This window comes from Bombus affinis, unplaced genomic scaffold (genome assembly GCF_024516045.1).
Source record: "Bombus affinis isolate iyBomAffi1 unplaced genomic scaffold, iyBomAffi1.2 ctg00000080.1, whole genome shotgun sequence".
Classification (NCBI taxonomy): Eukaryota; Metazoa; Arthropoda; class Insecta; order Hymenoptera; family Apidae; genus Bombus; species Bombus affinis.
In genome coordinates, this window is record NW_026108828.1 from 450416 (window position 1) to 464335 (window position 13920).

At 35.4% G+C, this 13920-nt stretch overlaps 3 long non-coding RNA genes across 3 annotated transcripts; all 3 read left to right on the forward strand.

Annotated features, from left to right (window-relative positions):
- Positions 1–377: 377 nt before the first annotated feature.
- On the forward strand, positions 378–3610 carry LOC126927245 (uncharacterized). Its single transcript, XR_007715313.1, has 3 exons — positions 378–573; positions 2922–3428; positions 3511–3610. It is a non-coding gene; the product is annotated as an uncharacterized LOC126927245 (long non-coding RNA).
- On the forward strand, positions 821–2272 carry LOC126927252 (uncharacterized). The gene is made up of 3 exons (XR_007715324.1): positions 821–1426; positions 1503–1790; positions 1958–2272. It is a non-coding gene; the product is annotated as an uncharacterized LOC126927252 (long non-coding RNA).
- Positions 3611–3614: 4 nt separating the features above from the next.
- Positions 3615–6641, forward strand: LOC126927239 (uncharacterized). The gene is made up of 4 exons (XR_007715304.1): positions 3615–3719; positions 3798–4108; positions 6227–6364; positions 6481–6641. It is a non-coding gene; the product is annotated as an uncharacterized LOC126927239 (long non-coding RNA).
- Positions 6642–13920: the final 7279 nt, after the last annotated feature.

Below are 13920 nucleotides of genomic sequence, written 5' to 3' on the forward strand. Positions count from 1 at the left end.
CAAACGTGTTAACTACAACCTGCGGATTAAAGCGATTACAACTTTTTCCTTTTTTTTTACTTTTTTTTTTTGATAGGAAAACTTCAACCAATACTTTTGTGTAAGCCTGTGAGGTAAGCCTCGACTTCTAAACTAACTTCGTAAGCTATAGAACTAAAAGAGCATAATCGTAATGTGATACGAATAGTCGGAAGAAATTTAACATTTATTTAAAAACTATATATATTTATTTAAAAACCGCTATATTACAAAGTCTTTAACTATATTTTTATGAATCTGTATAATTTTTTAGAATTTTAAAAGGATACATATATATATGCAAGCTCCCTAGATTTCATGTAGGATAGGGATTCTTTTTGTTTCGCGGGTAGCACGACAGGCTGTGTTTCACGGACAGACCGATCTTCCCTTGTTTTACGGACGACCATTTTAAGAAGCACGTTTTTCCCGAACGGACGGACAGAGAGTTACATTAGAGACAAACAAGGTTACGGAATAGTTATTTAAGATTTTAAAGACTGAAGAAGAAAGATCGGTAGCTCAGGACGTTGAAAATCGATTCTCGATTTTCAGGTAAACATTGTACTAAAGACTTGTTATTTCCCGTTTATATAATTATTGTTATTTATTGTTATAAACGCATATTAATTGTCGTTTATTTTTGTATTTTATTATTTACTTCATAATAAAAACTCGATTTTCAGACTACAGAATCGATCCTGAATTATCACCAAATTACCATCTTACAAATCGATTTTCACTACGCCATGCCGTTAAAAGTGAAGCTACGTATCGCCGTGAACGAGAACGCAATGGGGAGGAAATAGAATCCATAAGAATTCATAAGAAAACCAGAAGATGAAGTATGTGATGTCTTTCCTCCAGAATATCAAGCAAGAGATCATCATCCGCGGTTATTCAGTTTATCGATAGTGAAGAAAGCCGCAAACAACTTAACCAAGGTAAGCCATTACAGAAACATTGCACTCACGATGGATGACGCAACGGCAGCGTCATACATCGGTACAAGTTTAAACTTCGTGTTTCGAGATATTTACTTAGAAGAATCGGAGATCATCCCCACAAGGAAAATAAAGACCGAAATCGAAAAGCCCAATCTTCAAACAGAAACATTATTAGAGATCTTCCAGAAACAAAACATGCATGAGAGAGAAGGCACAGACTTTGTCATAAAACAATTTGATGGAACGCAAAAAGCCACAGATTGGAGTATGAAATATTCATATTTCACATACGCATCCCTTCCATACTCTAATATGAGTATGAAACCGAATACCAAAAATACAAAATCCAAACTGATGAAAAAAGGATCAAGAATTTGAAGAAATATTTGGGAAAAACAGCATCAGAATGGTACCAGACAAATCTGCTGAAGGATGAAGAATACAACTGGGAAAATTGGAAGGTGGCAGTTCAAAAAGCCTCTGGCAATAAAGGTTGGTCTGCAGTACGATACGCTTATAACTTTAAATACATTTCAGGTTCATTCACTGAATATGCCATAAAAAAGGAATGATTAATATTGGAAGTAAGGAGGAAGACTTCTGAAGAGACAGGGATAAATCTAATTGTTATTGGATTACCCATACACATTCAAGATAAAATGGATAAAGAAACAGTACAATCAACAAATGGCTTAATCGGATTCTTGGGGCAATATCAGACGAAGGGAAGAAAAACACAAGGGAGTAACGCAAGATTGGACAGAAAGCCAGAGCCACCGCCCAAGAAACAACCTTGTGTGATTTATGAAGCACTGAATTTCCCAGGTCGATTTCACCCAATAACAACTCACCAAAGAAATACATGCACATACTCATCGATCATTTTTCAAGGGCTGTTTTTATGTCCACATCGAAAACACAACACACAGAAGATATCATAAAACTTATAGACTCGACAGGAGAAACTGATTGCATAAAAATTATCCTTGCAGACCGATACCCAGTAATGACATCCAAAGAAATTCAAGAGTATACGAGGAAAAGGAACATTAAATTAATTTTCACCTCGACAGACTGCCCATCCTCCAATGGACTGAACAAAAGGGTAAATCAAACATTAGTAAACAGGATCAGATGTAATTCAGACGAAAATAAGAGAAACTGGACAAAAATCACAGAAGAAAGCGTAGAAGAAAACAATAACACCAGACACAGTGTAACGGGGTTTGCCCCAAATCATTTACTGAATGGAAAAATGATTGAAATCGTCCCTAAGGAAATAATGGTGAATAAGATAAACCTAAAAAGAGAGAGAGAAGAAGCATTCAAAAACTCAACAAGAAATTTCGAAATCAACAAACAAAAATACGATAAAAAAAGAAGAGAACACGAATTTAAAATCGGTGATATGGTCTTCACCCATAACGGAAAAAAAATGAATAGAAATAAGCTGGAAGAAATTAGGAAAGGACCTTTCATGATTCTAAGAAGGATTTCAAACTCCATATATGAAGTGGATAACGGTAATCGGGGATCTGAAGGGAATCTGTTCCACTCCCCATTCGAGGGGCGGTGTAAACTCCCTAGAGTTCATGTAGGATAGGGATTCTTTTTGTTTTACGGGTAGCACGACAGGCTGTGTTTCACGGACAGACCTTCTTTTGTTTTATGGACGATCATTTTAAGAAGCACGTTTTTCCCGAACGGACGGACAGAGAGTTACATTAGAGACAAACAAGGTTACGGAATAGTTATTTAAAACTTTAAAGACTGAAGAAGAAAGATCGGTAGCTCAGGACGTTGAAAATCGATTCTCGATTTTCAGGTAAACATTGTACTAAAGACTTCTTATTTCCCGTTTATATAATTATTGTTATTTATTGTTATGGACGCATATTAATTGTTGTTTATTTTTGTATTTTATTATTTACTCCATAATAAAAACTCGATTTTTAGACTACAGAATAGATCCCTGAATTATCCCCGGATTACTATCTTACATATATGTACATATTTGTATATTTATATATATATATATAAATACATATATATATATATAGAGAGAGAGAGAGAGAGAATGTTACAAGGAAGTAATCTAAAACTCCGTAAATTTGTAGTACATGTTTAATGAGAGAAGTATTAAATATCTGATAAGCGTAGATCCAAAAATTAATCCTATTTATTTGATATACCGTACTTTTTATTTAACATTTAAATCGAACGTTTAAATCGAACCCTCGATAGAATAGGTAGAATAAACGTGTCCAATAAAATAATCTCCTCCATCATCTGATTTGAATTCAACGAATTTTTTTTTATGAATACACATAGAGAGAAATCTACCTATTGTGGACACACGTACAAATCAATAAATAATGCATGTCGTGCAATATCGGCTACAGAAGGAATAAATAGAGAATTATGTATTATCCACAGATGGCAGTTATACAGTGACTACGAAAGGTATTTAAATAATATGAATATAAATACATGATACAGGTATTAAACTTGGTATTATTTAGTGGTACTTTCATACGATTATAAGGATTTGATTTGAAATATAAAAGCTGATAGGAAAACGGTTCATTGGAAAATATGGACACGCGCAAATATTTTCTCGTGCCCGCAGTATATTAAAACAGAAAGTCAAATATTTCTTATCAATGGCGAAGGATATTTTTCTCTTCTTCTTGACCCAGCAATTGGATTTCATCAATATTATATAACGTTGATTAAAATTTCCTTTTCTCTCGAGTGAGTACTATAAGATCACAAAATAACATAGATCTTTTCTTTGCAACTTGCTGAATATAAAACTGCGTCCTTTTACAGGCAACCATGTATATTCCAAGCGTGATGAAGGGATTAGATCATCGTATCGTAAATTATGCTTACTTCCAACCCCAAAGGCAGACTTTCTATGTGCTTGTCTCTTTGCTTCGAGGGCCAGCGAACTCCTCACTCTATATGACAGAAACAGCCTAGAATCCAGGGGGAAATTTGAAAGTCAATCAAGGAAGGAACTGCAAGATGGACAGAGCAAGGTCTCGTAGAAATGTATGTGAGATTCGTTTCTCGCAAATTACGAGATACGGAAACGTTTAAAGTCATCTACAGGCGGAAATCTGTTCAAGACAGTCGCGGTAATGTTTCGACGTTATATTTTATACGTTAAGCCAGCTATTATTTAAATATGTTCTTTGAAATTAAGTAAAATCAAAGTAGCTGAAAAAGTACAGCTGATAAAATTACGTTCAAAACGTGAATGAACAATAATTTTTACTTTCGTTACGCTGTTGTTATCGATTATCCATTATTTCTTATGGCAAGAAATGGGAACGTGCTTAATTTACGATAAAAACGAGAAACAATACGTAAAATATTTTTCACGATAAATTATTTTCATATTGTTTGAAATAATTTTACGCTTCCGCGATATAAGTGGCGAATGTAATTGAACAAGAATCATTTTTGATAAATGTAACAGATATATACCGTATATATATGCAAAATATATTATAACGTGTTAATTCATAAAGTTACTTAAAATTATTGGAAATCTATGTACGTAGGTATGTTTAAATATTTCATTCATGTTTTTATTCCATTGAATTGCAAGTTATATAAAATCATTTCATTAATAGTATAGTTAAATAATATAAGAATTGCGAATTAAGAATATTTTTTATTAGTGATATAAATAATTAAATTAGTAATAATGTATACTTAACACGTTCTTGTATTTTGCTATTAAGGTAGAATTAAATGGTTAAAGAATTAAAATTATTTCGCTCTTCTTTCAAAATTATTTCAATCTCGATCTCATGTTTTAGAAGGGAAAACTATAATTTTTGTTCTTAAAACATATCATCCCCTAATAGTCTGCGTTCGAATCATGATTATTCTAAAAACCACTATGATTGTGTTATTGAAATAACGTCATCAACTAGTTTCTTAAACTACGTAGATGCTACTGAAACAAACTACGTACATGCATAGTAAGTTTATATGAATATTAAACACAAGAAACTTCGTTTGACTTGATTTGGCTGAAATCAGCTTGTCGAAGTGCATCATAGAAATAAGTCACGTCGATCAAAGTTGTAGCGCAATATCTATTAGACCGTCATTAAAGTCATCGTTGGTACATTAATAGATGGTATCACACAGTTAAACGACATGTCATAATATTCTTTCATCTAAACCATAGTAGCAACAGACTGTTTCCTACAGACTAGAGGTATTTCATGGGACGATCATATAAATTCTTAAATACAATAATGTATAATACACATACGTACATACATGAACCAAGTCTGTAAGCATAATCTATAGACTATAATAAATACGTGAAACATTTTGAATTCTGTATTAGATTTGAAGAAATCTCGAATAAATCAAAAGATATTAAATACTACAAAACTGTGAGCATTATTAAGGATTAGGATGTGATTTTTTGAAAGATATAAATATAATTTATGAATAGTTTCAAAGATGAAGGTGAAAGAAATCTGTAACAAGAATTAGTCCCTTAAGGAAACGTTAATTACTTTGTTACTGTAGAAACACTTGTGGATTCTTCGATATAAAACTAACAATTATCTTTTATCTAAAGGATATGTTATAATACAAAGATCCTTAAAATTATTCGATGGAATATCCAATTGATATTAATGCTGATTACCTACTTTTTAACCTATCATTTACAAAGAACAGTTTATTTATCGAAGCTATAAACTCTTTTGCCCGCTTCAGAGCTTCCATCGACGATTTATGACGTACATGGTGCAATAATGCCTAATGCGATTCTCTTTAATATCCCATATTGCATACATTCTCGTACCGATTACACAAATTGTTTGAATTCAAGAAACATGCGATCACTATACCGGTATAAATTTGTTATTTACTTGATCTGAAATATCCTTTCAAGTTTGAAGTGAAATTGAAATTCTTTCAAATAATCTTTGACTTAAAGATGTTATTTATAGCTTCGCGTTTATCGATATTGATTCCCTAAATTTAACTGATTTTACATGTATATTTATTTTACGATTTAAGCATTACATGTTAGTTTAAGTATCATTTACATACCAGCTACTTGAAATCCATTTAATTTCATGTAACTTAACTAATTACAGAACAAGGTTTAACTTTTACGTTAACTAAGCTCAAAATGTCCATGAAGCATGATTTGTTTCTGGAAAGTCATTTAACTATTTTAACTAACGAAATGTATAACGAAAACTATCGATTTTCAGAACTTTATAATATAATGGAATCGTTTTACATATTTGCGGACAAACAACACAACAGTTTTCGTCTATGAATACGAAACAAAAAATTTAAATAAAAATTATATTAATCCTTTCGGTACGAGTTGTTTTTTAACATCGATGGTACGTATAAAGCAGTAAAGCATGTGCGTGACCTGAATACATTTCCGGTCTTTTTATAACGATTGTGAACAAATAATGTAAAACTATAACTTCAAAACTATAACGTATGTTTCCAGATAAAGAAAATAATCACAGACTTCGCTGGATGCATAAGCATTCATAGACAACATCAATGGAATTTTTTCTGATGAATATGTCCTTCTCCTGTAGGAAAGTATGAGATGACTCGTTTGTTTGTAAGAAATGTTCAAGAGCAGTTATGAAATCATTTACGGATTTCACTACGTTTTACATATTCGAAACTTTCCATCTTTGCATTTCTTTTCTGTCTCCCCTTTCTCGTGAATACTTAAATACATGATTTTTTCAAAACTTCACAAAAATAATCGTAAGAATCTATTCTATTTTTTCTCGTATATTTCCTTGTTTGGAAAAAGGAATAATTTATGACTTGTAATTTGTAAAATTACGCTAATAATATCAGTTTACTTGTACAAGATGGCCACCATACACATATTTGTCACATTAGAAAATATAGACCTAACCAAACAGGAATATTACACATTACAAGTTAACGTACATATATATGTAGTATCTATTTACAAGTATCGCAGATTACCTCTTGAAAAGTAAGAAAACATAAAGACTAAAGTAAAGTTGTAAATCTAAACTACAGTTCAAGTTATACAAGGCATGCAAAGCTTCTCTTGAAACGTTAGGTGCGTACTTCGATATACAATATAAAGAAACATAGCCCGCGAGAAAAGCTATATAGTACATACCATACAGATCCCTCGCCATAACTTTGTCAATATGCGCAACGAAATCGGTAATTTTCGCGCCACCACTCAAACACCATTTCTCTCGCTTTGGATAATTGAATCAAATTCAGATCGTCCATGTTTACCCCCTCACATAACTGACATCGGCCGTCCGTGGATCCAACGGAAGGATTTTGAACGTTGGAGAATGCGTAACGCTGATTGGCTATTGAGCTCGGGGGTCGATCGTATAAAGGGACGCCGGGTCGCAACGAGCCTCACAGTACCGCTTCGACTGTGAACGCGATAGGAATTGGACCGTTTATTTTACAAAGCTCATTTATCTTTTGCAACAATTACATTCGAATGTCTTTTCAAGCGCTAACGACATAATCGACGTTTGGTAAGCGATTAGTAACTGCGAATTCGTAGAATTCGTGGATAATTCTCGAGCTGTTTCGTGCGTACGCGATATTAAGTGGCACGCAAACAGGTGCACCTATTCGCGTAGCGCAAGAAATGTATCACGGAGGTCGTTGCAGGTAATATCCATCGACAGACGGGACAATTCGGGTGCACGATCTATGCCTATGACTGTGCAGTAGGGCATACTCTTCTCGACCACTTGTCTGGCGCCAACCACCACTATTGTCTCGCGAAGGCCAAGCTGTAAATCTTCGTTGCTTATACCGTTTTCTTGGTGAGTGTTAATTTTTTACTTATTCGGTGGTATAATAATACCGTTATTACGAGGTAAAAGTTTTGTTAATTTTCATCAAATTCCGTTCGTTTTTCATTACCAATTTTCAATAAATTATCGTTGCTTGTCTGTCGGATTCGTATTATTATAGTATTTTAACTGTCTATGTTTTTAACGTTCCATGGCTAGAAATCCACGAACAGTACACAAATTACCAATTGCTGTTCTTTTATCTACGCGACGTTTAATTTCCGTTAAAAATAAATTACGTTTAAAAAGCTAGTTTAAAAAATGACTCGGTTAACCGGTTAATATCGGATTCTTGCTATAGTTGTTACATGACTTTTTACTATTTTTTGTCTATTGCCAAATAACCTTTCTCATGGTAGGCGGATCGTACACGATTATAACGTGGAGAAAACGTGAAGGGTAATCGTTTTACTAACTCGTTGCCTTAATTGGTTTACCTTAACTATGTTGGCTGTGTCAACCGATGATACGGGTTACGCTTATTTCATTGTTCACGCAACACGGTATAACGGTACATATCTGGAATCTGCATAGATGATTAGGGATGAATGTTATGGAAATTTCCAATCTAAACAACCCAGTCTTCAATGAGTATCGATCGATCGCATTTTAATGTCGTTAATTACGAGCAATTATATTAATGAAACTATCGTAAATCTTGTACAAATAAAAACAAAAAAGGATCAAGAAATTAATATTATTGTTACCATCGTTGCGCGCAAATATTACGTACAGTGGGTATTTTATCGTAAGAAGGAACATATTACTTTGTCCCAAAAGTTTCTTTCCTTTTATAAGGAAATTATTTAATTGTTAGTACATACGCATCTTCTAACGAATGGGAACAACTTCGAGTCACCGTAATCATCATATCGAATGGAGAAAAAAAAAGATCGAAAAATATATATATTGGAAACTTTGAATCTAAAATCTGATATTTATACGAACGTTGTAGCACGAAATTTAATTTCTCTTCTTTTTCCGGCTTCCGTAAAACGACTGCGTCTAAAGGACTTTCGAAACTTAATTATCCCGGTTGAATCTTTAAAGTAATATACATGGACTAACTTTTCATTGAAGACACCGGTAAGGAAGAAAATCGCCAGGAACTGGTAATTATCGAGCGCTTCCACAATGAGTAGACGGTCAGTTTGTCTAACTCCTTCATTCAAGGATAGCGCATACTTGAAGTGTTTCCTACTCCGGGGACTGTTATTGAAATGCTTGGAATTGCACGTATAGTTGCGCAGTTATGCGTTTAAGGGCCACATCTGTCATCTCGATTTTTTTATTATCGTTGCACACCACCTTGCATGATTTTAATAATATTTAGACAGAAGAAAAAATATGAATAAGTATTCTTGTTATTATTTGCGTTATTAAGTCAAAATGGAAAATACCTTCGGTTCGAACAGTTGATTTTAATCAACTTTAGTTGAAATTCGATTTGTACTTTGGAAATTTTAATCGGTTGCAGAATATATAATATTAGAATATATAATAACGGATATAATATGCAAAGTTAAATGTATTCTACGTCATTGTCATTATTGTTATTGTTTGATCGTGATCGGAGAATAATATTTTAAAAGACATGACGAATATATGGCATAGAATTTGTATTATGAGATCGAAATGGAAGATACTTTTAGTTCGAAGGTTTGATTAAAATTCAAATTTCATTGTGCTTGGCGAATTTCCATCGATCGTAGAATATACAGCTAAAACATCGATGTAACATCGAAAGTCAAGCAATATTCTACTTTCTCGTTTCGCTTGTTATCGTCATGTACAGCCTCGTAATATTTTTAAAACCATAGGACACATATAAATGAGATATAAATACGTAAGTGCGTTATTAAATCGAAATGGCAAGTACTTTCGGCTCGGATATCGATCAAAATAATATTGAGAGTGAAATGCAAGCTATGTGTATCACGCGTTATTTCAGCGCGAAGTTTCGGTGAAATTGAACCGAAAAATTTGATTTCAACGCAAATCAAACGCTGGTTGGCCGTGTCAAAAACATATCGCCGTATCCACTGTTTTGGTCCGGTTATTTCACGCGTGATGACACATATGCAAAATTGAAAGTCCTTTACAACGTACGTACACAAGTGTCCCGTGTGCTTCTTATCTCTCCTTACGCATAAAACGCTATGTGTATATTTCGAAATATGAGAAACGGTTGATTTGCTGTACAAAGTGCAACGTCACGTGATTTTTATCGAAAGCTATAACCATACCAGATATAACGTTACAGAATAAAATACGTCGCGAAATACCATTACAGCGTGCTTGGTTTTATTTTCTAATCTTTTTATCCTAACTTTGTCATTTCGCTCGTGCGTGTGCCTTGTAACGTAACGGTAGTAATACAGTTTTTACGTTCACTCGCATACGTAGCTTGCAACGTAGTATACTTTATGTTCAGACTGCTGGCCATAAACTCGATTTACAATAATTATCCTCCCTCTTGCCTTGTATTCTCGCTTAATCATACACACACACACGCAAAACCTTATTTTTATTATTCTTTTATTTTATTCTTTTTTTGTTATTTTACCTTCAGTTGCGATACGTAAAAGATTCTTGTAATTACGCTCCATCTAAGTGTTAGCCTTATACCTCTAACGTTATAAATAAATTCTTAATATCGAATCGACATCGCAGAAAAGGTAAAATATGGAACACTCAGATCGGTTAACAGAACAGAAATGTAGTTGTTCGCAATCATCGAGATCCGAGCATCAAATTGTTTGACTACTCGATGATCCACATTTTGCCATCAGAATAATAAATCTAAAATTTAGCGAAAATAGTTTCTGGCAAAATAAACGTTCAGAAAATGAACGACTAACTGAGTGAAGTAGCCTATAGTCGTTTGGCAGACATTCATCATCGATCGGATTAAGAAAGAAAGGGAGACCTGTTCCATATTTGGCCACTTTCCTCTATGTATGTAAAGTGTTTATAACGTAAAATGCTAAAGTCGAACCTTGTTAGCTCGAAGCCCAAGGGATGAGCAAAAATTTCCGAGTTCTAGAGGTTTCTTCTTATCGAAAACGTCGAGCAAATGAGGTTCGACAAGCGGAAATTCGAAGGAGTACGAAGGTTGAATTGCGTTCATCTTTTCAGGAAACGTTGGTATTTTAAGGTTCCCCTTCGAATTCGTTTGATTCGACGCAAAAGATCAACCCCTGTCATTTTTGCGACTTAATGCGTCTCTCGTTTCAAATATGTCAAATTGACAGAATAGTAGAACATCGACTACGCGAAAGGATAAACAATTAATTTTCCTCTTTGTCATTTGCACGCATTCTAATTCGTTCTTTTTCTCGGAGATATCGGATTTCGTTCACCCGTGAAGGTCACAAACTTTTAGACAAATCGTTGCAATCTCCTTTACATCTTCGATGTGTAATACGAATGGATACGATGGATACGATGGATAATACGAAATCGTTATCGATGTATTAGGTATAATATCGGTTGGTCGGAAAATTCGTTCCGATTTTTAAGGAATTTAATAAAATAAAAGCTTTGCTTAGTACCTTTCCATTGAGGAAATTTCAAGTATGTTTTCATTTATGTTTTTAAGCATATCACGCTGAAAAAACGTTACTGTAAATGTTTTTAAATATGCTCGTTGATTTTTAATAAAATATTACACGTGTTAAACGCTGCTGGGAAAGTTCGTTCGGATTTTTAACTCTTTGGACGATGTAAAAAATCATATTGAAAAGTTTCCCGCCGGAAAGCCTGAGAGGTTCTGGAAGAATGGATATTCAAGTTGCGTGAAATATGGGAAAAGTTTGCGGAAGAAAAAATCGTGCCTGTATAATTCGATAAACGTATTTCGAGTAGAAATGCAAATTAGAACCAAAGGATCTTTTCAATCGTTCGAAAAATACGTGGCAATTCAGGCTATATGCTTGTCAGAGCATCCGCGGAATATTAATTCTGTGTTATAACAGCCACGCATACTCCACGTTTCACGAGTATACTCGTCGTCGCTTACTTTTCGCGACGCATTTTAACACGCTTCTCAGAAAGGTCGCAACAACTAACAGCTTCATATCGTATAAATAAATTAAATCTTTTTTAAGAACATTTTGGCCATTGTATCTTTGATAGCTAAAACATTTTATTCCAGACAAATCCCTTGCTTCGTGCAACCAACACCGAATTATTTTAAATTAGATTGGTCGTTTGGAAAGAAGATACGCGTTTTCCTTTGCCCGCCAATTTGACAGGTGTTGGTAAAAACACGGTGGAAATGACTGGCGCAATGACGAAAAACCTTTAGCTTCCATCGATATGCGTCTGACGTCGACCTTCGAAGAAGTTGGGATACAACTTGCGTCTTACATTTTTCGTCTCGCGTTATTTGCGTAAATATACAAAGAAAGACAGACGTCTGTCTCAGTGTGGTTCCGATCGTTCGGGATCTAAATTCAGACCTAAAACTGTAGGTTCATTCTTCGCCATCCGCACGCTGTTCTCGTGATTCTTTGCCCAGAGTTTCATAAGACAGTCGCTAACGAGCTCGCTAACCGAAAGGTCTGCGACTGCGACCAAATGCTCTGGAACCGTACGACTTTTAAAACGATAAGGATTGACGACGACGAAGACTGAAAATGCGAAATATATATATATAATGCGTTCGTCTAATAACGCACGCACATTCGTACGGTAAATACCTGAGGTTATTTGGTGCAGGATGTGTAGATGTTTAATAGTATATTTATTAACAATTCTCGTTTTCGACTCTTTACGTACAACTTTTGATTCAACAAATGTTTTCTTGATCCGATTCGTTTCTTTTTGTCGCCCTTTAATATCCCCACTACGCACGCGATTGGTGGGCGTCCGAGACCGTTGTCACGTAACAACGGTCTCGGACGCCCACCAATTGCGTGCGTAGTGGGGATATTAAGAGACGACAAAAAGAAACGAATTTTTTTTTTCCAACGTCATTTTCGTCCGTGACCGTTTACACGTGGCAATGGTAGCGGACGCCCACCAATCGCGTGCGTAGTGGGGATATTGAGAGACGACAAAAAGAAACGAATTTTATTTTTCCAACGTCACTTTCGTCCGTGACCGTTTACACGTGGCAATGGTAGCGGACACCTACCAACTGCGTGCGCAGTAGGGATATTGAGAGACGACAAAAAGAAAGGAATTTAATTTTTCCAACGTCATTTTCGTCCGTGACCGTTTACACGTGGCAATAGTGGCGGACGCCTACCAACCGCGTGCGCAGTAGAGATATTGAGAGACGACAAAAAGAAAGGAATTTTATTTTTCGAACGTCATTTTCGTCCGTGACCGTTTACACGTGGCAATGGTAGCGGACACCTACCAACCGTGTGCGTAGTGGGGATATTGAGAGGCGACAAAAAGAAACGAATTTTATTTTTCGAACGTCATTTTCGTCCGTGACCGTTTACACGTGGCAATGGTAGCGGACACCTACCAACTGCGTGCGTAGTGGGGATATTGAGAGACGACAAAAAGAAAGGAATTTTTTTTTTCCAACGTCATTTTCGTCCGTGACCGTTTACACGTGGCAATGGTAGCGGACGCCCACCAATCGCGTGCGTAGTGGGGATATTGAGAGACGACAAAAAGAAACGAATTTTATTTTTCCAACGTCATTTTCGTCCGTGACCGTTTACACGTGGCAATGGTAGCGGACACCTACCAACTGCGTGCGCAGTAGGGATATTGAGAGACGACAAAAAGAAAGGAATTTAATTTTTCCAACGTCATTTTCGTCCGTGACCGTTTACACGTGGCAATGGTAGCGGACACCTACCAACCGTGTGCGTAGTGGGGATATTGAGAGGCGACAAAAAGAAACGAATTTTATTTTTCGAACGTCATTTTCGTCCGTGACCGTTTACACGTGGCAATGGTAGCGGACGCCTACCAACTGCGTGCGTAGTGGAGATATTGAGAGGCGACAAAAAGAAAGGAATTTTCCTTTTCGAACGTCCTTTCGTCCGTGACCGTTTACACGTGGCAATGGTAGCGGACGCCTACCAACCGCGTGCGTA